Below are 23,363 nucleotides of genomic sequence, written 5' to 3' on the forward strand. Positions count from 1 at the left end.
TAAGAGTAGCTGAGTAAAATTGCAATATGCAAATTAGTGGCGCTGCACTCGGCTTACGTCATCTGCCTGGAGCATAAAAGTCCAAGTTTGAGAGAAAGCACACAAATTTTACTGTGATTGCGACATTGAAAATCTGAGATAGCCAATTCGTAATAATGACCTCTAGGCATCATTTGCCTGAAGAACTACGATGGAGAGCCATCGGGAGACTAGAGGCAGGGCAGAGTCAATCAGAAGTGGCCAGATGGCTAAATGTGAGTCCATCTGTGGTTCATAGACTTTGGAGGCAATTTCAAACCACAGATTCGGCATCTAGGAGGTTCAGTCAAGGACGGCCAACTGTTACGACCAGTGCCGATGACCGATATTTGACATTAAGTGCACGCAGGAATAGAACCGCTACTCCGACACATCTTAGATCCTCTCTTGCTGCAGCCACCGGAAGGTTGGTGTCAACGTCAACTGTGCGCAGAAGGCTCCACGAAGGTGGTCTGTATGCGAGACGACCAGCCATTTGCGTGCCGCTCACATCACGCCATAGGAGAGACCGTTTGCAGTGGGCCCGACAACATGTCCACTGGACGTCAGATCAATGGAGGCCTGTTCTCTTTACGGATGAGTCCAGGTTTAGTCTAGAAAGTGACAGTAGACGTTATTTGATATGGAGAGAACCTGGGACCCGTTATCATCCATCAAACATCCGTGAAAGAGATGCATACGGAAGAGGCAGTGTCTGTGTTTGGGGAGGCATATCCTTAGGAGGGCGCACATACCTCCATGTCTTTCCAAGGGGAACCGTGAATGCTCAGGTTTATCGAGACAACATCCTTGATGCTTATGTGCGCCCATATGCCGGGGCAATTGGTGATTGCTTCCTGTTACAGGACGATAATGCAAGACCACACAGAGCTCGCATTGTTGATGATTATCTTCAACAGGAAACAATTACTCGCATGGAGTGGCCAGCTCGATCCCCGGACTTGAATCCTATCGAGCACGTTTGGGATGCTCTAGGGAGGCGTGTATCTGCCATCAATCCGCCCCCTCAGACCCTTGCCACGCTTGCAACTGCTTTACAAGAGCAATGGCTCTCACTTCCTATTGAACTGATAGACCGCATAATTGAAAGCATCACACATCGCTGTTTGTGCTGTATTGCTTCTAGAGGCAATCATATTCCATATTAAAGGTACTTTTTCTATTGCAAACCGATACTTCCAATTTGTTTATTTTATACATGTGCTAATTTCTATACTACTATTAATGTCTGATAATTTCTTTTTATGTTGTTTAATACCTTACTATGTGTTGTATAATGTGGGTAAGTTTCATAAAATTCCATGTGTAATTTCTTGAGTTATCGCGATTTTTGTGAATTTTCCTTAATTTATGATAACCAGTGTATATGTATATTGGATAAAGAGTTCTAACGATGATGAAACTGAGCAAAATAGACAGATACTGTGAAAATAACATTACTCTAACTTCACAAATTGTTCCTCGCCTATTCTATTTTTAATTGCATACTAAAGAAGTAGGTGAATTTTTACTCCTTTTTTATTCTGAAATTCAATCAGTCAAGCAGACATACCTTTCTGATCAATAAAAAGGATTTCTTCCATAGCTCACCAACATGCATAGCAATGCTTTTACTTATTACATAAAATAAAAAGGTACGCACTTTTATTTGTAAACTTTACTTTTTAAATTTTATACTCTTACTTGTTTTATCGATACTTTTTTGCAAATAAGTATAATCATTTGTATCGAAAACGTCTAAAGAAGTCTTAACTTTTTTCTGAAATTTTTCAAAGTCTCGCAGTGAACTGATCGTTAAGACACGGCTCACAGCAGATCACCGAAGTCAAGCATTACTGGCTGCTACCAGTGTGCGGGTGGGTGACCACTTGGATTAGTCTGCGTAGGGACCGAGGGTGTGCGGTATTGGTCCTCGTTAAACTGTTCTACCGTAAAGTGCTCGACTTCACGTGCAGGTCGTCGGGTTATCGAATCGGGGGTGCCATCCCCTCTACAGAGGATTAAAATTGTGATGGCATGTCTTCGGATCATCCTCGGAGATGTTTCCCAGACCGTCGCCAGTAGCCCATTGTGCAACTCTAGTGCGACGTAAATTAATTAAAAAAGAATTTTTTTTCGAAAGTTTTCTTTGAAAAGAAAATTGATTTTAATTTTGTTCTGAATTTTTGCTTTTTTAGGAAAAAAAAAGTTATCAATTATTTGCAATGAAATTTTATTTCAATGCTCATTCTTTTCGCATTGTTTGCCTTTCTCTGACAAAAACAGTCTTTCATTCTTTTCCTACGTCTGACCACAATGGGGATGATAAGGGATAAAAAGTTACAGCATTACTGCTTTTAAGTTACTAGAAGCGAACAACCAATCCACTTGCTTAATAAATTTTGTTACTTTCTGACACAAAGTGATCTAATTGTTTAACAAAGTGTTTAACAAAGATTACTGCACATCACAGGCTTCTCATATCCGGTGCAAAACTTGGCTTGAGAATAATCTTAGCGCCTCACCGATTTCATATGCTGCCGCTCCTCTGATTTGTAGGGTTAACATAATAGAATCTCGGCTGCATAAACTGTTCTCCCCAAAATAAGTCGCTAAAGAACTTTATGAAGAATAGTAGTAAATCTGGCATCAGACAGTTTAGTTTCGGTTTCATTTCATGGCAAACCAAGATACCTGATTATCCTTGATTTACAAGGTGATTGTTATTATTACCGTTCTTATTTGTAATTGGGTTGAAGAAATGCTGAGTAAATTATGTTAAATATCTAGTTCAACGAAATGATTGAAACAAAAGCTTCTTTGTAAGAGTCGTGTAATGGCAAGAAAAAATGTTTCCATCCAGACTGTTAATAAATGCCATGAAGTGTCAATTGAATGGGAAATAAAAAATGCGATGGAAATATCAAACACGATATATGGTGAAATATTTGTTCTTGATAAGGACTGTAAAATAAAATTTAAAGAGGCTCTAAAAGTTGTTAATAGTGGTACTAGTGTTTCTAAACTGTCTGCCGGCTTTAAACGTGCAGATCGATGTAATAAAACTCTTACTGTGATATCGAATTTGAAATTTAGTGATGCAAATGACCATGTTATTACTCGTCGGAAGATGAAGTTCGCGAGCCGCAAAAATTGTCAAGTCCATTGGTGCATCGCAGAAAAGTTTGCTAGTATAACGCACAAATTAGATTGCAGTACAAGTAAGGGAGGGGATAATTCTGACTCTGATTTGCATTCATCGCCAACACAAGTCTTAACTTCTGAATCTGAAGCAGAAGGTGAACAGAACGGAATTAAACATATTAAAGGTGGTTCATTAATTGTGAGTGGTACCTTAAAAGTCTTTGGTTGCTGTGTTGATTCAACTGTAAAATCTATGCCCTCTCTTTCAGAAAAAAATACCGCTGAAGACACAGTGCTAGAAGTTATTGCCGATTTTAAAATAGCATATGAAACAAATCTTTATACTGATGTTTGCTTGAAGGTTTCTGGTGTTTATATCCGCGCTCACAAATTTGTTTTGTGCGCAAGGTGTCCTTATTTTAAAAGACTTCTCTCTGAAAATAAGCTTGATGTTATTGAGGTAGATGACATGAATAAAAATGTTTTGGAGTCATTTCTTAGATTTCTTTATACTGGAGTTGTTGGTGGAGTCAATATGAAAACCATTCAGGAACTGTACTGTATTGCAGATAAGTATGAGGTAATATTATTAAAAAAGTACTTATCTCACAAGATGAAAACTAATTTAAAATTCTCAAATGCATGTGAAGCTTTGAAATTGGCTGATAAATATGATGATGATGAACTTAAAAATTATGCAACTTATTATATTACTGAGCACTTCGAGAATCAAACAGTAATAAATAAGTTTGCAGAAATTATGGTAAATAATCCGGAATTAGCTGCATCTGTTTTTAAATTAAAGAGCCAAAAAGATATTTCAGCATCTTGCAATTAGATTAGAAAGAAGAAAAAAAACATTTCCACAAAAGCTGTTGTTGGCCAATGGCTCAAAAAGGTTCAGGTTCCACAATTTCGTGACTTATAGCATTATTGTGACCAGCATAGCATACAGACCATCTTTAATTCCCAGATAAGCTGATATCCATTGATTTGAAGCTAGTAATGCCTTCAGCAGCCACTGAGTATGATAAGCTGGTATCCATTGATTTGAAGCTAGGAATGCCTTCAGCAGCCACTGAGTATGATATGCTGGTATCCATTGATTTGAAGCTAGGAATGCCTAAAGCTGCCACTGAGTATCAAACAACAGTTCTTCACAATTACAGTTCAGTGCCTTAACTACATAAGTCCTTGCAGCTCAATTAGATTTAATATATTATTAACAACTTGTATTTTTAATTGCTTATTATTATTATTCTTTTTGCATGTGTAACACAAAGTTAAAAATCATGTGAAGTTCACTGGTCAAACATTGAAATACAATACTTTTCAGTTTATGGAGTTAGTTATGCTTTGTACCATTATCTCTCTTATGCATTCACTGCAATATTAAATTTTATTTTTTCAATATAATCATTAAGTGGATGTTTTATAGCATTTTTATTGTTGATATTTAGATGTTGTATTGTTGTTGACATTTATTAAATTTTATATAGTTTTGTTCTGTAGGACAGGGTGATATTAAGATTATGTCATTGTGATGTATCGTCACTTTCCCATCCCAATGTTTCGTTACATTAATGTTTTAGATTTGGTATTTCATAAATTGGTTGAATTTGGTATTGTGCAATTTTGAATTCTTGCACTTTTTCGAGCATTTGATTGAATAAGGTGATTATATTCTTGCAATAAATTCAAGCCTCGATTTACTTGACAAATAAAAATTTGATAAATTTGTTTAATTATCAACAACAAATTGTATTTTTTCTTTTTAAAAATCAACAAATCAAATCAGTAACATGATGATACATCATTGATATAATACATTAAAAATTTTTTAAAAAAAAAAGCCACTTGCCACAGAATATGTCTTTAATCAAAATTTAGCATGAAAAACAGAACAATAACAAAATTTTAATGATGGATTGAGAAAGATTGAAAATGAAACCTTAATAACACTTGAAGCAAAAAGGCAGACATAACTTCTGATTCAGGATCTTATCCACATCATTTTAGTAAATTACTATCAATATTTATTAAAATAAAATGAATGTGTTAAAAAGTAAAAAAAAAAAAAAATCACTGATTATTAAGAAAATATTAAAATTCCATTAATAGTAAGTTCCAATATTTTTTTACCAACATTGTTATTTTTTAATATTTTCTAACAATGATTAATATTTCTCTATAATTAAAGATGTGGATATTTTAACAAAATTGCATTTAAAAAATGATAAATGGCTAAATTGATTCTGAACAATCAGATAATTAAAAGAACATGTTTCGATAACTGACATATTCAATAACACTTCAAGTCTCGATTATTCGCTCGCACATTGAGATTTATAGTGGTAATAGAATGTATATCTCTGCTGAGTCCTGATCAAAGAAGCATGAATAAAAATAATGATAATTGCTATAGTAATCTTTGTACACTTTCAATCAGAGAAACATACTCTTCATGCGAGTTCGAAGTGATCAAAATCTGATTGGGAGAATTGCTCTTTATTCACGTTTGAGCAAGCAAGTTTATCGGGAACTATTGTCTTTGTTGCGCATGTAGATATCCTTATATCGAAAAACATCACGGGTACACCATAATTTGGGATGCTTAAAAAAAGGCCAATCCAAACATAGGATCAACACTGATTCCACTACCTTGATATTGAACGATGTATACCCCTGTCCTACTGTTCAGAGTTAATGAAGTGTTTTGTATTATATGCTCTTTGTTGTTTTAGATATTATGTGTGTTGATTTTTTTAAATGAAATTTATTTTTTATAAGTCTTTTAAAAATTATTTATAATAATTAGAGCCTGACCTAGAAATGAGTAGGCCCCAGGCACAAAACTGTCACTGGCCCCCTGGTCATAACTTAAAACCAAATTTACTTGTTGTTTATTTATGACTTATTATGACTATACTTATGACTTTATGTTCCTTATGACTTCAATTTATTTATAACATGAGAGTAAATTATGATACATTAGTAAATTTGAGTTTATATATTCAATAAAATTTTTGTTAATACATTATTTGATTGGGCAATTTGTAAAGAAAAACACTAAAGAAATAATTCGAAATATTTAGGGGGAACTAGGCACTCGCAGGCTTTTCTATAAATCAGGCAATGATGGTAATAGTTGTATATTATGAATTTTTAACATAAAATTTAAATAGTACCTTTCTCCATAATATTCTTTTATTATTATCTGTTGTTCTTCTAGAAATTACAATAAACTAATCAACAGTAAAAAAAATCAAAATAATCTTTTTAAAAACCACGTTTTTCTAGTGGAGAATAATAATTAAAAAACAAAAATTTGAAAAGCGAAAAACATGGGGCGCATGAAATACATAACAGTAATGTTATATTAGTGTGTGTACTCATGAGAATATGTGTATGTATATCTGTAATTGTATCTGAATGTGGTTGTGCATGTGTATGAGTAAGAAAATGTGTAAGTGTATACGTACTGTTATGTATTTCATGATCCCCACGTTTTTCGTTTTTCAAATTTTTGTTTTTTAATTATTATTCTCCACTACCAAAACATGGTTTTTAAAAATATTATTTTTATTTTGATATTTTTTTTGTACTCACTTCCAAAATCTCAATTTTTTCACTCACTGTACACAAAACTTTTCAATTGACATGTGACACAAATTTGAAATAATCGAATCGACAGCAAAAGATAAATGCGAAAATATTTTTTTCTTTAACTTTTATTTTATTTTACTTTGTATGTCTTTTTACTCTTCATTTTCATGCATTATCATCCAATTCTGAACTATGTGCCAAATTTGAAGTCTGTAGCTAGTCGGGAAGTTAGTTTAAAATCGAATATAAAATTCTACCCGAACAAACATACACCTAGGCAAGTTGATATAAATGTGGTGAAAATTACAAAACTATTTCATTGCTATATGGAGATAGTAATTTTTTACTAAATTAAAAGTTTTTAAACCTGATGATCATGAAATTAATTTTTTCTTTTAAATTTTAAGAATAATATATATGCTAAGTCAGATTAGTATGATCATTAAGTTGCTAACACGAAATGCATGGCCGGTACTTAGGCTTATTTTAATCAATTGATATTGAAAATATGTCAGAAATTAGTGAATATTGTTATAATAATGTATCAAAGACTATTTTTTTTACCTAATAATTTTCATATTTATAATTTCTACGCCTATGAGCTTTATAGCTTTTTTTTTAATATAATTAAATTGCTGCACAATAAATTTATTATACTTACTGTATTTAAGATGAAAACTTGCAATTCCTTTTTATTTACTGGACAATTCCATGATTGCTTGACTTTCTGACTTTTTACATGTGACTTTTTATCTTTATTGTCATATTACATGTCACATTTATCTTAGAAGCTTTAGTTTTTAATTGAATCATTTTTTTTGTGATATATATATTAACGAATGTCTGCATTTTATATTTATGAAAAAAAATTATAAATTTTTGTGATTTTATAGAATGTTTAATTTAAAATATTCTTAGTTATTTGTTTCCTTGTTTACAATTACCTCAATTTTTTAGTACTGTAAAAATTTGTATTATCTGTGATTTATATCCAGTTATTAAAGTTTTTGTTTTTTGGAATTTAAAGATTTTTTTTTTTTAAGTGATAGAAATTTGTAAATAACAATCAATTTATTACATGTGTTTATTCTATATCTTCCATGCATTGTAGTTATATTTTCATAATGAATTCATGTAAAGAATTTTTTTTATGTCAATCTATACAATTATGATATCTATTAACCCTTTCGCGACGAGTTTTTTTTTTTTTTACAACTGAACAATTTTGGTAACATAAACTGAGTAGGGAGCATTATGGACGGTAGTGCCATCTATGTTCTGTGAATGAAAATACCTTCAAAAATATTGGCAGGACTGGTGGGAAAGTCTCCCATTAGACAGAGAAGCGTTTCTGTCCCCAAATTTTTTTTTTTGAAATTTGCTTGGAACGTATGTGTCCCGTTAGGCGCGAAAGGGTTAATATATACAATTATCATTATGTACCTTATCAATATATGCAATTATGATATCCTATCATAGAACTTAAATATTAATGCTGTACGAATTATAAAGTATTTTTCAGCAATATATTATTATTTATTATAATTTACTACTATATATATAATCTTCAACTGAGTAACTTCAGAGAGAGCCAAAGAAACAAGAAATCTTTATTTTTTACATGTGAATTAATTTAAATGATCTAAACTTATATTCTAATTTAAAATATAATTTTAAAAATTCTATAAATGAATAACTTGAAATTTTCACCATTTTTTTCATTTGTTCCCTATGTCACTATTGCCAAAGAAATTAAAAGATGAAAATAATTTGGGTAATGGCAAACTGGTTTACAAATCATTTTTTACAATATTCAAATGCAAAGATTTTACCATAAGACATATTTACCTTAGCAACAATGTAATACAATACTGTTACTTTTATATAGTTATATTTGTTATTATAGCTATAGTTACTTTTATATTGTTATATAGCTATATTTGTTACTTTTATATAGAGCTCTAATTTTATAAAAGAATAAAATAATAACTAAAAAAATATTTTAAAAAAGGCATTTTTTCCTCTTGAAGATTGTGAATTTAGTTTATTATGGTTCATATGAAGTCGGGATTTAAATATTTACCGTTATTAAAGTTTTCTTTAAAAATCTAATTTTAATAGTTATAATTATTATTTTACACCTTGTTATTTGGTATAATTACTGTGAATACAACATTAATTTATCGATGAACAAATTATTATATATTTTTGCAAACTTTTATAATATTTAGAAGTATTGTTTCATAATTCTAAATCTCTCATCTTCTTTTTTTTCATTTGTGTCATGCTTTTTAATATATGGATGCTTAAAGATTTGTTCCTTGTATCTTTTACAGTTCCTTTATCTTAAATTCCTATTACATTGTACTATAGAGTATGTACTTCATATGTGTTTGCACTGACTCAGACAAGGGTGTTATTGTTGCAGAAGTTGATGGGTATTTGTCCCCCGTTATAATTAAATTATTCTAAAAAATTCAGACCAACAAAAAAACTACTATCATTATCAATTTAAATTTGTAAGTTAAGACAAGCTCAAAACTATAGAACAAGTTCAAAAATATAAGACAAAAAATTATCATTTTGAAGATGGAAGAATTTTCTTTCAAATGTGAAATTTTGAGAACTAAGATATAACTGTGTAATTTTCTGTTTCCCTCAAAAATTGGCATCCAGACACACACAATCAAGACACTAAATTATGTAAATAAATGATAATAAGTAGAGCCCGGATTTTGATGACCTAAAAAGTCTCAACTAATGCCCTTAAAAATCCAAAAATTGGGCAAAAAATGCCTTAAATAAAGTAAAAATATTGAATTAAAAAAATGTTTTGCTCTTTAAAATTATTATGAGTCATTTAAAAAATATAAAGCAATTCAATACTTGTTCTACGTTCATTAAAGTTTGAAAAATTTGTTTTATATCCTAAAATAACAAAAAAAGGAAAATATATTGACACCAAAATATTTTTATTTTGTATAGAAACTTTAATGGATATAACAACTTCCATCTCATAATATTACTAAATATCAGAATTACATTGGATTATTAAATGTTTTTTGATAATTTGAAATGTAAACGAGCGTCTCTTGTCTGAAAGTAAATTTTCATTCCTGCAGAAGCTTCTTTCAACGTCTACTGATGTTTTAAGTGAGTACTTGAAAAAGACGGTCTCACTTACTGACAATTTTTCGTCAATTTAAAAAGATTTTGCTTCACCTGTTAATATTCTATAGATTTTCTTCATTGTTTGGAAGCCAGTGTAATAATGAATATTGATGAAAAATAATAAAAATTGGAAAAAATTAACAAAAAACTTTAAAAAATGCATTAAAATGCAAAATATGCCCCAAAATTTAAAGAAAAATGCCCTATAAATCTAAAAAAATGCTCTAAAAGACAAAAAATGTCCAAAAATGCAAAAAATGCAAATGTCATCAAAATCCGGGCCTTAATAATAAGAATGAGATCTTATAGATTATAAAATAGTTTAACAATTTTAAAATACCTTAACTATAATTGAATTTTGATTTTAATCAAATAGTTATTATCTATTTGAAATTCGATTTGAGCATTTTCAATGGAAAAAAAAAGTTCATTTGAGTGCGGGACAGTAAAATTTTTTAAAACTCGATTTTGAAAAATGTATCATGAATATAAACGTCATTGCAGTTAACTAAACTTACAAACTGTGTTTTTCCTTCCATGCACATTTAACTAGAATGTAAGCTTTTTCAAAATTGTGCACTTTGAACTTTTCAAGGATCTTTTTTGAAATTTGACACTTAGTTTGATTGTCGTAACTATTCATCATGGTAGCAGAAATCATGCAGCATGGTAGCAGCACTGCATAATACTTTTTTTAAATTTAGATACTTTTTAATATACTATGAAGTTCCGCCTTCTGTTCGCTTCGCTCAACAATTCCCGTGGTTGATATACATCATTGTTTTTTTCCTTTATGGTCGATAAGAAATTATTTTGTTTATGAAATTTATAATTTTATGTAACCAAAATTTGATTAATTTGTTAAACGTAATGAGATAAAAGGATACTGGATTTTAAAAGTATTCAACATATTTGAGAAGAAAAAAATTTAACATATCACGGGCTGCACAATAATAATAAGTAGTGAATGCAAAGTTAATTTACTTGTTAAGAATATATATATTAGAGGTAAAGGACACTAAGTCCATTTGTTCCAAAAATTGATTTGATATCTTGTCCTTGTTGTAGATTCTAAGAGCACTATGTCATGTCATAATAAATGGCGAAGTTAGTCAGTTAGAAAAAAGGTACTAAATAACTTAGATACTATAAGATACTGCTCTCTTCAAAAATTAAATTTTGGTAACATGTTGTCCTTTACCTCTTTACATATATATTATAACTATAACCTTTATCATAAAACAATTTCTGTTTTCAACTTTTGTATTTTAAAAAATTTCAACATAACGATTTTTATCTGACAACATTTAATCTTTCTCTTTTAATTTTTATTCCTGTTTTTTTCCAAAAGGTCAGCCGTATTGGCAAAAAATAAAGGAGTCAAAAACTGTCATGTCCTGATAACAACTGTCAAAAAAAACCTGGAACAAATTTCTTTATTAACATTGGGGACAATTTATTAGATATTAAATCATGCATAATACTTGCATTATGTACTATAATTATGATTTATATTTTTAGATTAAGTAAAACTAAAGTGGTTGCTAATAATCGCCAATTAAAATTAAAAAAAAAAAACTTTTTTTTATTCCCAATTTTATTATTATTACTTATTATATGCAGGTTAACAGAATATGTCAAATTATTCGAAGAAGGTTTTGAGGAAAATTCAGTCAGCCATAGGAAAATTTAAAAAAATTCCTACAAAATTTTTTATTAATAAAAAATGTGTCGCTTTACAAAATTTTTCCTTGTTGAGAAACATTAAATGTCAATTTTTTTATTGAGTAGTTTGAATTAAGTTAATGAGTGGGACTTGTAATTTACTAAAAAATTATTATCATTTCAATATATTTTAATTTCTAATAATTCTTAGCATATGCTTGGTTGTTCAAGAATTTTGTAAAATCAAATGAATTTCCTTTCATATGTAAACTTTACTTTCTAAAAATATTTAAAGAAAAGTTATTGTACTAAAGAAAAAATATTAAAATTTTTGAGGAAATTTCTACAAAAAAAAAAAAAAAAAAAGACTTTGTTCTGAGGAAATATTAGGGACTGAAAATTTTCTACACTCCTGCTTATATGTGCATGAATATTTCCAATAAATCATGACTATAATATATTCCCGGCTAAGTAAACTGATTATAATTTACAAAAAATAATAATGTTTGTTTGAAGGAGTTGCTAATTTTTTAAATCAACTGCGAAATGACGGAGAAAAAATTAAGATCAAGATGTGGTGTGGAGTGACTCTAATGAGGAGATAGTCCTTGTAACAGATTCATTACACTTTGGCAAAAAATTCGTTTAATTACTTAAAACAAAATTGTGTTTTAATTATTTTACAGTAATAAAAACCACTGTAAAAAAATTCTAAAGTTTTAAATGCAGTTATTAAAATAGCAGATTCTTTACCAGCAAATTTAATTAAGTGTTCTAAAAAACGACTTTTGATTTTAAAATTAATTCATCTTCATGATGTTTTGAAGATTAAATTCACATTTTTTTGGATGTGAAATAACATTTTCAAACGAAATTTTTGATACTTCAAAAAATATGACCATACTTAAATAAGAAATTGGTGTTTCAAATTAATTATAGATAGAAATAGTACTTTATTTCAAGCAATTTATTTATTATAAAATAAAAATAATAAGAACTAAAAAAAGAAAAATTAAAAATATAAAGAAAAAAAAATGGATTTAAGAAAGATAAATACCGTTTCTAATTGGAACTGTTATAATAATAGTATCACGAGTAAAATTACTTCGTATTGTGTCACACATTTTGTTTTCTTAAGTCTCTTTAGGAAGTTTAGTTTATTATCTTTCAAATTTAAGTTAACGCCCATTTCGTTACGATAAACTAGTTTATAAAGTGTTCTTACATTAAATTTTGATAATAATATATTTCATTAACCAAATATTTTTTCTTTATTTTTTAGAAATATCGATTTTTAAGTAAAGATGAATGAGAAGCAATCTCGGAATTTGGTGAGTAGATCGAGATGGGGACGGATCATTCTAATGTTTTAAAATGACATTATATGTTTTATGGCTCATTAAAATTATTTTTTACCACCGATTTGATATTGAAAATCGTTCTCTGTACGTTCTTTATCGTTCCCTATAGCAGGCAGAATAAAAACTACTATTTCATATTGACCACTTGGATCAGTCTGCGTAGGGACCGAGGGTGTGCGGTATTGGTCCTCGTTAAACTGCTCTACCGTAAAGTGCTCGACTTCGTACGCTGGTCTTCAGGCTACCAAAGCAGGGGAGACATCCCCTTTGCAGAGGATCAAAATTGTGATGGCATGTCTTCGGATAATCCTCAGGGATGTTTCCCAGACCGTCGCCAATAGCCCATTGTGCAGCTCTAGTGCGACGTAAATGAACTACAATAACAACAAGAGTTAAAATGTTCGACTCAAAGTTCTATTGCGAGCTATGATTTTCCAATCCAGTGGCGTTATAGACCCTCTCTAGAGTTTGTCATTTTCTTCAAAAAAAAAAAAAAAAAAAAAAAAAAAAATCCTTGATTCTTGACTTTTTATTTATTTTTTCGTTCAAGTAACAAATTTTGAAGGAAATAAAAGCTTACGTTGGTCTCTAGGCTCCAAATCCCACATATTGCAACAATTAAACTTAGAACCGAATCCCAGGAAAGAATAAACATTATTAACTTAATACTATATAATTGTCAATTTCTAATTATTATATTTCTTAATTTTGCGTCCGATTAGAGTATAAGGTATATTTTAAATTGTAGCATAAAAATTGAAGAAATAAATTTAAAAAAAAAATGTTTTATAAAATATTGAAATTATGCAAAATTTCCCTTAATATTTCAGGTAAATAAACAAAATTTTCATGCGATTTAAATTTATCAAAGTTAAAAGCAAGAAAGATATTAAAATAAGTAATTTTTTTGCAGATATAAGAATTTTTTTTCTTATAATAGGGAACTAATGTGACTGTGTATTTTCTCACTAAAAATAGACCCCTCCGATGTCTATAATTATAAATATAAATTTAAATAATTTTTATAAAACCAAAAGCATTTGTTCCCTTTTTATAAACCTTCAGGGATTAATTTTTAACTAACTACAGTCGGAGGTAAGCAAATTTTTTTGATTCTGACAAATGTTATTGATTCTGATGTTCGATTCCGATAGTTAATAAGTATTTTTACAAAAGATATCAAAGTTATTCCTTCCAATTTACTGAAAAGTAAAACAATTATAATACAACGCTGTAATATTTACTTTTTATTTCTTACATTTTAAAACCTATGTATGATAAACAATAACATAATAATAAAAACGTGAAAGGAAGTGTGAGACAGAGCGTGTCAGTAAGGATATCATTTATCAAAAGGTAAATTTCCCTTTTTTTAACCTTCGCTAGGAGGTTACACATACTTCGTCTCTCATTGACTGTTTTAATCATGTGTAGTGATGTGCGAAAAACGAACGAATCGATATTTTAATCAACTCTTTCTTGTGAATCGATTCATCAAGTTCGTTTTTGAAAAAGAATCGATTCTTTTTTTTTTTTTTTTTTTTTTGACAATATTTTGTACTCTACACTTTATAAGCTTATTCAGAGTTAGTACTTATACTTACTAAACATCCGCATATGCATTTGATACAGCATTTCGTTTATACAATTGGAGCCTGCTAAAATCCCAACTCAGTCGAATAGACACAGGTACATTCTCACTCGAGTATCATGTGAATGACAATCTGATTGGTTGAAAATATTTACATGCGAACAACTTGCCAATAAGTTACTCGTATGTGTGAGAGTTTTCGCAAGCGGAAAAATCGCATCCAATGAGAATGACCCTGATGTCAATGCTTGCGCACAACCGGTTTCCGGAGGTGATTAATAAAATGAACTCACTTGAAGGATGAAGGGAATTGAAAATGCTATTAATGCAATGCATACTGCATTCTGATGCAGTGAAAGGTATGCATCACTCTCTTTTTTTTTCTTTTCATCTACGAAATTAATAAATTCTATTGATGAACAACAATTTAAAAATGGCAGCAACAACTGAAAAGCTGTCTTCTCCAGTTTCGGTTCTTACTTTCAAATAAAAAAGATATTGATGCTGTAAAGCTCAGATATTACTTTTCAATCCTTAAATATTAAAGAGCGAATTTTTTCATTCGTACGGTTAATTTTCAATTTATAAATTTCAGTAAATATGAAGCAAAGCAGAGTTTTATGTTATCGTTTATTCTATGCCAAGGAGCGAGAGCCATAGAAAATGAAACCGTTGCGCTGATTGGGTAATGAACTTACGTATGAATGCAAATGTCTGATTGGTTGAAAATGAACTGAATGAGAGAAAAAGAGTCGAGAATCAAATGAACGATCCTCTGATTGGTTGAAAATGAGTTGAGTCGAATAAAAGACTCACTGAACTGTTTGCCTATCTCTTAGCATTAAAAGAATCATAAAGCCAAATGAATCGATTCTTTTGAACTGTTTCCTATCCCTTAACATTGAAATCGGCTCAAAGAGTTGAATTGAACTTCTAAACGATTCATTTGAGTCGTTTCGTATCTCTTAACATTGATATCGGCTCAAAGAGTTGATTTGGATTTCCAATCAGTTCTTTTGAGTCGTTTTCCTATACTTTAACATTGCATTCGATTCACTGAACTGTTTAAATGATTCATTTGAGCGGTTTTATATCTTTTAACATTAAAAGAACTGTTTTGAGAAACGAATCGATTCTTTTCGCTATTATCTTTTTTTCTAAAATTAAAAGATGCCTTCAGAGGGATGGGGGTTATGAAAAGGGGCAAGTAACTAAAAATTTTCAGGAAAAAAAAAACAGTTTTTTTTTTTTTTTTTTCTTTTTTTTTTTTTTTTTTTTAACGAAAAGATAAAAAAAAAATTTATTTTTTATAATTTTAAAATTTAATTTGCTTGAAAAACTGTTTATTGCGAAAAATGTGAGTATTTAGAGTAAATATTCTTTAACTACTGGGGGGAGGGATATTTTTAATTATTTCATTTATTTATTTTTTCCCCCCTTTTCTTTTTTTTTTTTGTTAGGAATACTTTTAGACAAACTTATTGAATATCAATTCATATCCTCTCACTTTTTCAAGTTTTAATTTTTTAAGTTTTAAAACGCAATTTAACTATTTTTTTTATTTTGTTTCACGTTATACAATTTGAATTTTTTTCATTATTATAAGTGAATTTACTGTTTTATTTTTTACGAATATCTTTATTATTCATTATTGGTCTTTATATTAACAATTTTTTTAAAAAAAATAGTTATTTTTTAATAAAATTGATGAATCAAACAAATATTAAAAAAAAATAAAAATATTAAAATTCTAAAAAAATTATTAGCATTGCCTAGATTAGCAGTTCCTAAATGGTGTTTCGCGGAACCCTTGGGTTCCGTTTAGAATTACAGGGGTTCCACTAGTTAGTACTTTTTATAGCCACATTCAACTGGACCACCCAAGTAGAACATTCTGCTTTTGAACCCTAGAGCCCAAGGTCTAGATTAATGGTTCCCAATTGGTGTTCCGGGTAGCCCTATGGTTCCGTGGAAAAGTTACAGCGGTTACACGAGATAGTACTTTTATAGCCACCCAAGTAGAACATTCAACTTCTGCCCCCTAGAGTATAGGATCTAAAAGAGTGGTTCCCAAATGGTGTTCCATGGAACCCTAGAGTTCCGCCAAGAATTGCAAGGGTTTCTCTAATTGGTACTTTTTTTAGCCACATTCGACTGACCGCTTAACTGGAATATTCTGCTTCTGCACCCTAGAGCCCAAGATCTAAATTGATGGTCCCCAATTGGTGTTCCGGAAAGCTCAATGGCTCCGTGGAAAAGTTACAGCGGTTACACGAGATAGTACTTTTATAGCCACCCAAGTAGAACATTCAACTTCTGCCCCCTAGAGTATAGGATCTAAAAGAGTGGTTCCCAAATGGTGTTCCATGGAACCCTAGAGTTCCGCCAAGAATTGCAAGGGTTTCTCTAATTGGTACTTTTTTTAGCCACATTCGACTGACCGCTTAACTGGAATATTCTGCTTCTGCACCCTAGAGCCCAAGATCTAAATTGATGGTCCCCAATTGGTTTTCCGGAAAGCTCAATGGCTCCGTGGAAAAGTTACAGCGGTTACACGAGATAGTACTTTTATAGCCACCCAAGTAGAACATTCAACTTCTGCCCCCTAGAGTGTAAGATGTAAAAGAGTGGTTCCCAAATGGTGTTCCATGGAACCCTAGAGTTCCGCCAAGAATTGCAAGGGTTTCTCTAATTGGTACTTTTTTTAGCCACATTCGACTGACCGCTTAACTGGAATATTCTGCTTCTGCACCCTAGAGCCCAAGATCTAAATTGATGGTCCCCAATTGGTGTTCCGGAAAGCTCAATGGCTCCGTGGAAAAGTTACAGCGGTTACACGAGATAGTACTTTTATAGCCACCCAAGTAGAACATTCAACTTCTGCCCCCTAGAGTATAGGATCTAAAAGAGTGGTTCCCAAATGGTGTTCCATGGAACCCTAGAGTTCCGCCAAGAATTGCAAGGGTTTCTCTAATTGGTACTTTTTTAGCCACATTCGACTGACCGCTTAACTGGAATATTCTGCTTCTGCACCCTAGAGCCCAAGATCTAAATTGATGGTCCCCATTTGGTGTTCCGGAAAGCTCAATGGCTCCGTGGAAAAGTTACAGCGGTTACACGAGATAGTACTTTTATAGCCACCCAAGTAGAACATTCAACTTCTGCCCCCTAGAGTGTAAGATGTAAAAGAGTGGTTCCCAGATGGTGTTCCATGGAACCCTAGAGTTCCGTCAAGAATTGCAAGGGCTCCGCTAGTTGGCACTTTTTTTAGCCACATTCGGCTGATCACTTAACTGGAATATTCTGCTTCTGCACCCTAGAGCCTAAGATCTAAATTAATAGTCCCCAATTGGTGTTCCGTAAAGCCCTATGGTTCCGTGGAAAGGTTACAGCGGCTACACGAGATAGTACTTTTATCAGGTGTTCCGCCGAAAGAACGTTAATTATTTAGAGTTCCATGGCAGAAAAATATTGAGAGCCCCTGACCTAGATCAACTAATTCAAATACTAAAACAGTCTAAACTAATTTGTACGACCACCTTTTATAAAGACTTCCATTATAACGACCATTAAAAAAAGAATCAAAGAATCGATTCATATAACCGTTCATTTTAGTGAATTGATTCTAAAGAATCGATTCATTTAAATGAATCGATTGGCACATCACTAATCATGTGAGCATTTAGTTTTTTTTTAATATTTATTTTTATCTCGTCTGCAAAATATCAAAATCAACTCATTCATCTTGTTATAATATTTTCCTGAGTGCTTAGTAAATTAAGATGGCTGAAAACGATTTCTCTAGTAGCATACGGCGTCAAAAGCAGTGTCAGATAGTTTTGAATTTAAATGGACGGTAAGAAATTACTTCTCTGATGGATATTTATCTGATGGCTTTCGCCAAGAGTTTTTTTCGAAACTTTGTGGTGGAATTAAATTTCAAATAATTGTTTACAAATGTGAAACTAGAAGAAATCGAAATCCTATGTTTAAAGTGAAGGTTGTTATGAAAGAAAATGCTGAAAATAGTGTGATAATAACATTTCTATTTTTTGAAATCCGAGATAATTATGGACAGTTATATTTAAAGGATTCGATAGAGAAACGATTTTCTCATTTGAATGAGGAGTATGAATGTGATGGTTTTGAAATGCCATTACATAAGCCTGTTTACGGGCTGTTATCTGATGGAAGACGTCATGAAATGCATTTTCAGGATGGCAAATTTATTATTAAAGGAAGTGTTATTTTTCAATGCGGTGAAGAAAATAATGTCTCTCAATCGCTGTGTAAAAATTTTTGTCAACTTCAGAACGATTTGATGGGTTTGTTGCAGAACAATTTTTATGCTGACATTAAGTTTCTTATCGGTGATGAAGTAATGCACGCACACAAGAATATTTTGTGCTCGAGGTCTGTAGTTTTCAAGAAGATGTTCGAGCAAAATATGAAGGAAAAAAAAAGACAGCACAGTAAAAATTACTGACATACAAAAGCCAGTCTTCGAAGCTTTTTTGAGCTTTCTTTATACAGGAACCATTCAAAACAACAAACTTGATATAGTTATGTCTCTCTATTCAGTTGCTGACAAATATGCAGTAGAGACTCTAGTAACAACTTGCAGTAAGCTTCTTGTTAGTTACCTATCTGATAAGACTGTAGCTCTTATCTTGAAATTAGCAGATATGCATAACGATGCTGCATTAAAAGCAACTGCAATAGATTTCATTTGCAAAAATTTTGAAGAAGTCGAGACCACAGATTCGTGGGATACTCTGTTGAATTCTGATCCCCGCTTGGCTTCTTATGCTCTGAAACAAGTCTCAATAAGTACTGCTAAAAAACGTATCGAGACCACGGCTGCTGAAAACGTTGCGACTGGAACGATTAAAACCATGGATCTAGGAGTAAAACGATTGTTCTACCGATGGTAAGAATAGAATAAATAGCTGAAATTACTTATATTATGAAAGTCTAGTACGAAATCATTTTTAACATCCTTGCCAAAATTTAGTTATAATATATATATATAAAGAGTTACAAATTAATATTCAAATAAGGACGTAACAATATGAGGTATTTCTAATAATCGTTTCCTCTGGCAAATTCATTAGTAGTGATCCATTAAACTTCAATATGGTTATATTTTTCTTTTTAAATATTAAATAGCAATCATTTACATGTTTATTTTTTTTTTGGACAAGGATATGAAAAATATATTTTCTATTTATTTTTATGTAATTTGAACGTATACAATGATTAAAAGGTTTTTTGAACAAAAATAATTTTTTATATTACGTAAAAATATTCAAAATTTAATGATCTAACACTTTATTTTTAAATTTGTTTAAAAGCTATTTTGTAATCTTAAAACATATAGTAATTATTTATTCATGTTATATATATAATTTTGTTTGAGTAAATTTTTTATCTGTTAAAATTACCGGGTACCCGGCTTTTTCATTACAGTAGTATTATTAATCGGGTAAGAACGGAAAAAATTAAAAAAAAAAAAAAAAAAAAAAACCTGTTGCAGTTTTTTCTGGGGGTGGTTAACGAGTTATACTCTATTATTATCTCCCCCCCCCCGAAAAAAAGAACTCATTTTGGAGCATTTTATCATTAGTTTAAGGTGATTTATATTTAAAGGAAGCATGCTTAAATAAAATTGACCATTGGTAACTTTAAACTAAATTTTTATAAGAAAGCTTGTTTCGTATTCGTTAACTCAATAAATTCAATTTCCAACCAGTCTGGTTAAAGTTCTCTTACTGTCTGACTAACTATTTATCTAGGGGGAATTTCGTGGTTTTATTCTCCGTATAATACAAATACTTGTTAGTTTTTCAGAATAATTTTTTCCTGAAAGCAAATTTGACATTTTTTTGTGGCGTGATCTGGGAGATATTTTATCTTTTGAGGGTATACTGAAGATTAATTATCTTATTAAATTACTTTTTCTGCATAATAATTTATTAAGATACTTTATTTTATTACTATGCGAAGATATAATCGCAATATTAAGGACAGCAAATATAGCTTTATAAATCATCTATCCAGTATAGGTAATAAAATAAATATTCTCAATTGTTGGAGAGATTAAGAAATTGTACCAAGGTGTGTTTCATTTGCACATAAATTATATTAAGAGTTATCGGATGATTAAAAATTCAACCTTCTTAGTATATGATTTTTCATTTAATATACCACCATTTTATTGAAATGCTTATTAAAATATCTTGCGTTTAACAGAAGCTACATTATTAATACTATTAAAAATTTAGATCTATTAAAGGAAAAATTTATTAATTATTAAGCTCACTATTAGCAGATGTATCTTCTTCATAGCTAAATTTTATGTTAATCAATCTACATTCGAATTTTCATTTAGAAACTTTTTCAAACTTCAGTTTAAAAAAATCTAGAAATTAAAACCTGTTCTTATTTGTATAGTCACGCAAAAAGTTTCCTTAGATCTTGTAAAATATATGTTAAAAAAAAAGGGATTTTAATATTGTGATACCTAAAAGTTATAGAGTCTGACGAGCTGTGTGACATGCTTGCACAAGAGATAATTCAAACTTCAATGGCGTTTATTTGGAAACTATATTTTTCAACATCAACTCATTTGTAACTCAGGAACATAGACGCCACCAGGGCTTAATTTTTTTAGGGGGGGGCGAAATTAAATTACATAGTCGAGATAGTTTTCTAAATTTCTCACAGAAGGGAAAAAAAAATAAATAAAATGTGCTAAATACCTGAAAAAAAAAGATTATTATTATTTCTTTTATATCTCTTTCATGTTTTTAACTCTAAGGAACTTAAATCTATGCTAATTGACGAAGATTTTTTTTTGTTTGTCTTAAATATTGAGGGGAATTTTAGAGATTTCTAATATTTGAGGGGGACTCAGAACCAATTTATCCTATAATCATTTTGCTTTTATGGTTAAATCTCCATGGCTCTCAACTTTAAATAATAGCAGAAAAAATTAAATTTTTTACTTAAGGCCTGGTTTCTTAGGACAGGACGCCGTCAGCTGGAAATCAGCGCTAACCTCTGATTGGTCCATTTGTGAGTTTGATAGTATACGTCATCGAACGCTCATCTTGAACTACAATTGCCGTCCAACTCAACTACAGTTGGATTACAACGTGACGTTAACCACAGAAGCAATGGCGGACAACATCCAACAGCACATTGAAATCAGCCAAGGTTTTGATTTTGACATTAAACATAGCTTCTTCATTAAACATAGCTTCTTCATTAAACATAGCACTCTTCATTTAGCTCAGCTATAATGTGTTTTTTCTTGGACAAAGTCATTATTTGTTCTCTAAAACACTGGTCGACAATAACAAAATCAATACAAATTCAAAATAAATATTTGTTTACGTTATTAACGCATGCGCAATGAGAGATAATATCTGCGTTGGACCGACTGCTCACGCTGAGCTAACAAAAAAGTATTTTTTTGGCGTCAGATCTACGTCAACTTTCCGCTGACGCCCAGATAAGGCGCTAGTTCTAAGAAACCAGGCCTTGAGCTAACAAACCAGTATTTTGTTGGCGTCAGCGTGACGTTGACGTCCCGCTGACGCCCAGATAAGGCGCTTGTCCTAAGAAACCAGACCTTTAGAAATATGTATAACTTTAAAAAATTCAATTATTTAAATTTAATAAACGTTTTCTATTTTTTTTTAATTATTACATAAAAAGGTGCTAAACTTTAATTTTCAGCATTTTTTGCAAATTGTAATGGTTTTATAGTGTACTTTACATTTCGGTCATAGAATAAAATACAGGTTTAGGGTTAACCCAATGTTTTTTGTTTTTAATTAATATTACTATTTTTAAATAAGCTTATAATTTTCCAAAAATACATTTTTTCCCGAAATTTAAAAAGAAATAAGTAAAGCATAATAAAATTTTTAAGTTGAGAAATACTCAGGATGTTCCTTATTGACTGTACTTAATATATACTTACAAAAAAAGTATGTACAGTAGGTGCTGCACATGGATATTTAATCGAGGATAAAAACCAAAATGATTTAAAAACTTAAGATATCACTAAAATTGTAAATATTGAAACATTTGATTTCCGAGAGAGTCAAAAAGTTGTTGAAAGACTATTATTAAATACAGACTGGAGATTCAACTGGCAATCAAACTGGTTTTGATGTTTTTCATCCCAGCTTTCTCACAAGCTATTCGGCAGATTTTGATAGCGTTTATGTTTTTTATCAGCTGATTATTAATATCCTTAATCAGTATGCTTTTTCTGCCTATTAAATATTTTTTTGCACTACATTATAGGAAATTTTAATAAGTACCTATATTAAGTAATGTATATTTAAGTTATATATTAAGTCATTTCCAGATAGGTGCTCCCGCCACTTTGGAGAAGATATTTTGTCATCACAGATTGTCTAATCCTGTAAAATTGAATTTGATAAAAAAAAAGTGTTTATTGTATTTTTATATTGTTGTTGATTTAATGTATCTAACTCATACTACCTTCTCTGGTACTTCATTATTCCGTTGATCATTTTTAACAAAATCGCGCAAAATTCTTTATGATGACTTCCAAATTTGTTTTCCTCATGTAATTGATTACAAGGAGGATTTTGAGTCCAAATTCTAATATTTTTTTTCTAAACTCAGCGGTGCGACAGCCCACAGAGGGCCAATCCATTATATTGTAAGATCCTTTTCACTGAAAAATCCGTTTTACCGTAAAATCTGAACTAAACTCAGTGGTGTGACAGCCCATAGCACTAAAGCCTACTGTGCCCATTTCAGAT

The 23,363-nt window shown here is 30.7% G+C and overlaps 1 long non-coding RNA gene across 1 annotated transcript; it reads left to right on the forward strand.

The window, feature by feature from the left end:
• Nucleotides 1-18,229: 18,229 nt before the first annotated feature.
• On the forward strand, nucleotides 18,230-23,040 carry LOC122269743 (uncharacterized). Its single transcript, XR_015432560.1, has 2 exons — nucleotides 18,230-19,486; nucleotides 22,940-23,040. It is a non-coding gene; the product is annotated as an uncharacterized LOC122269743 (long non-coding RNA).
• Nucleotides 23,041-23,363: the final 323 nt, after the last annotated feature.

The sequence above is a fragment of the Parasteatoda tepidariorum genome, chromosome 3 (assembly GCF_982258835.1).
Source record: "Parasteatoda tepidariorum strain Cologne lab strain chromosome 3, Ptep-v5.0, whole genome shotgun sequence".
Lineage (NCBI taxonomy): Eukaryota > Metazoa > Arthropoda > Arachnida > Araneae > Theridiidae > Parasteatoda > Parasteatoda tepidariorum.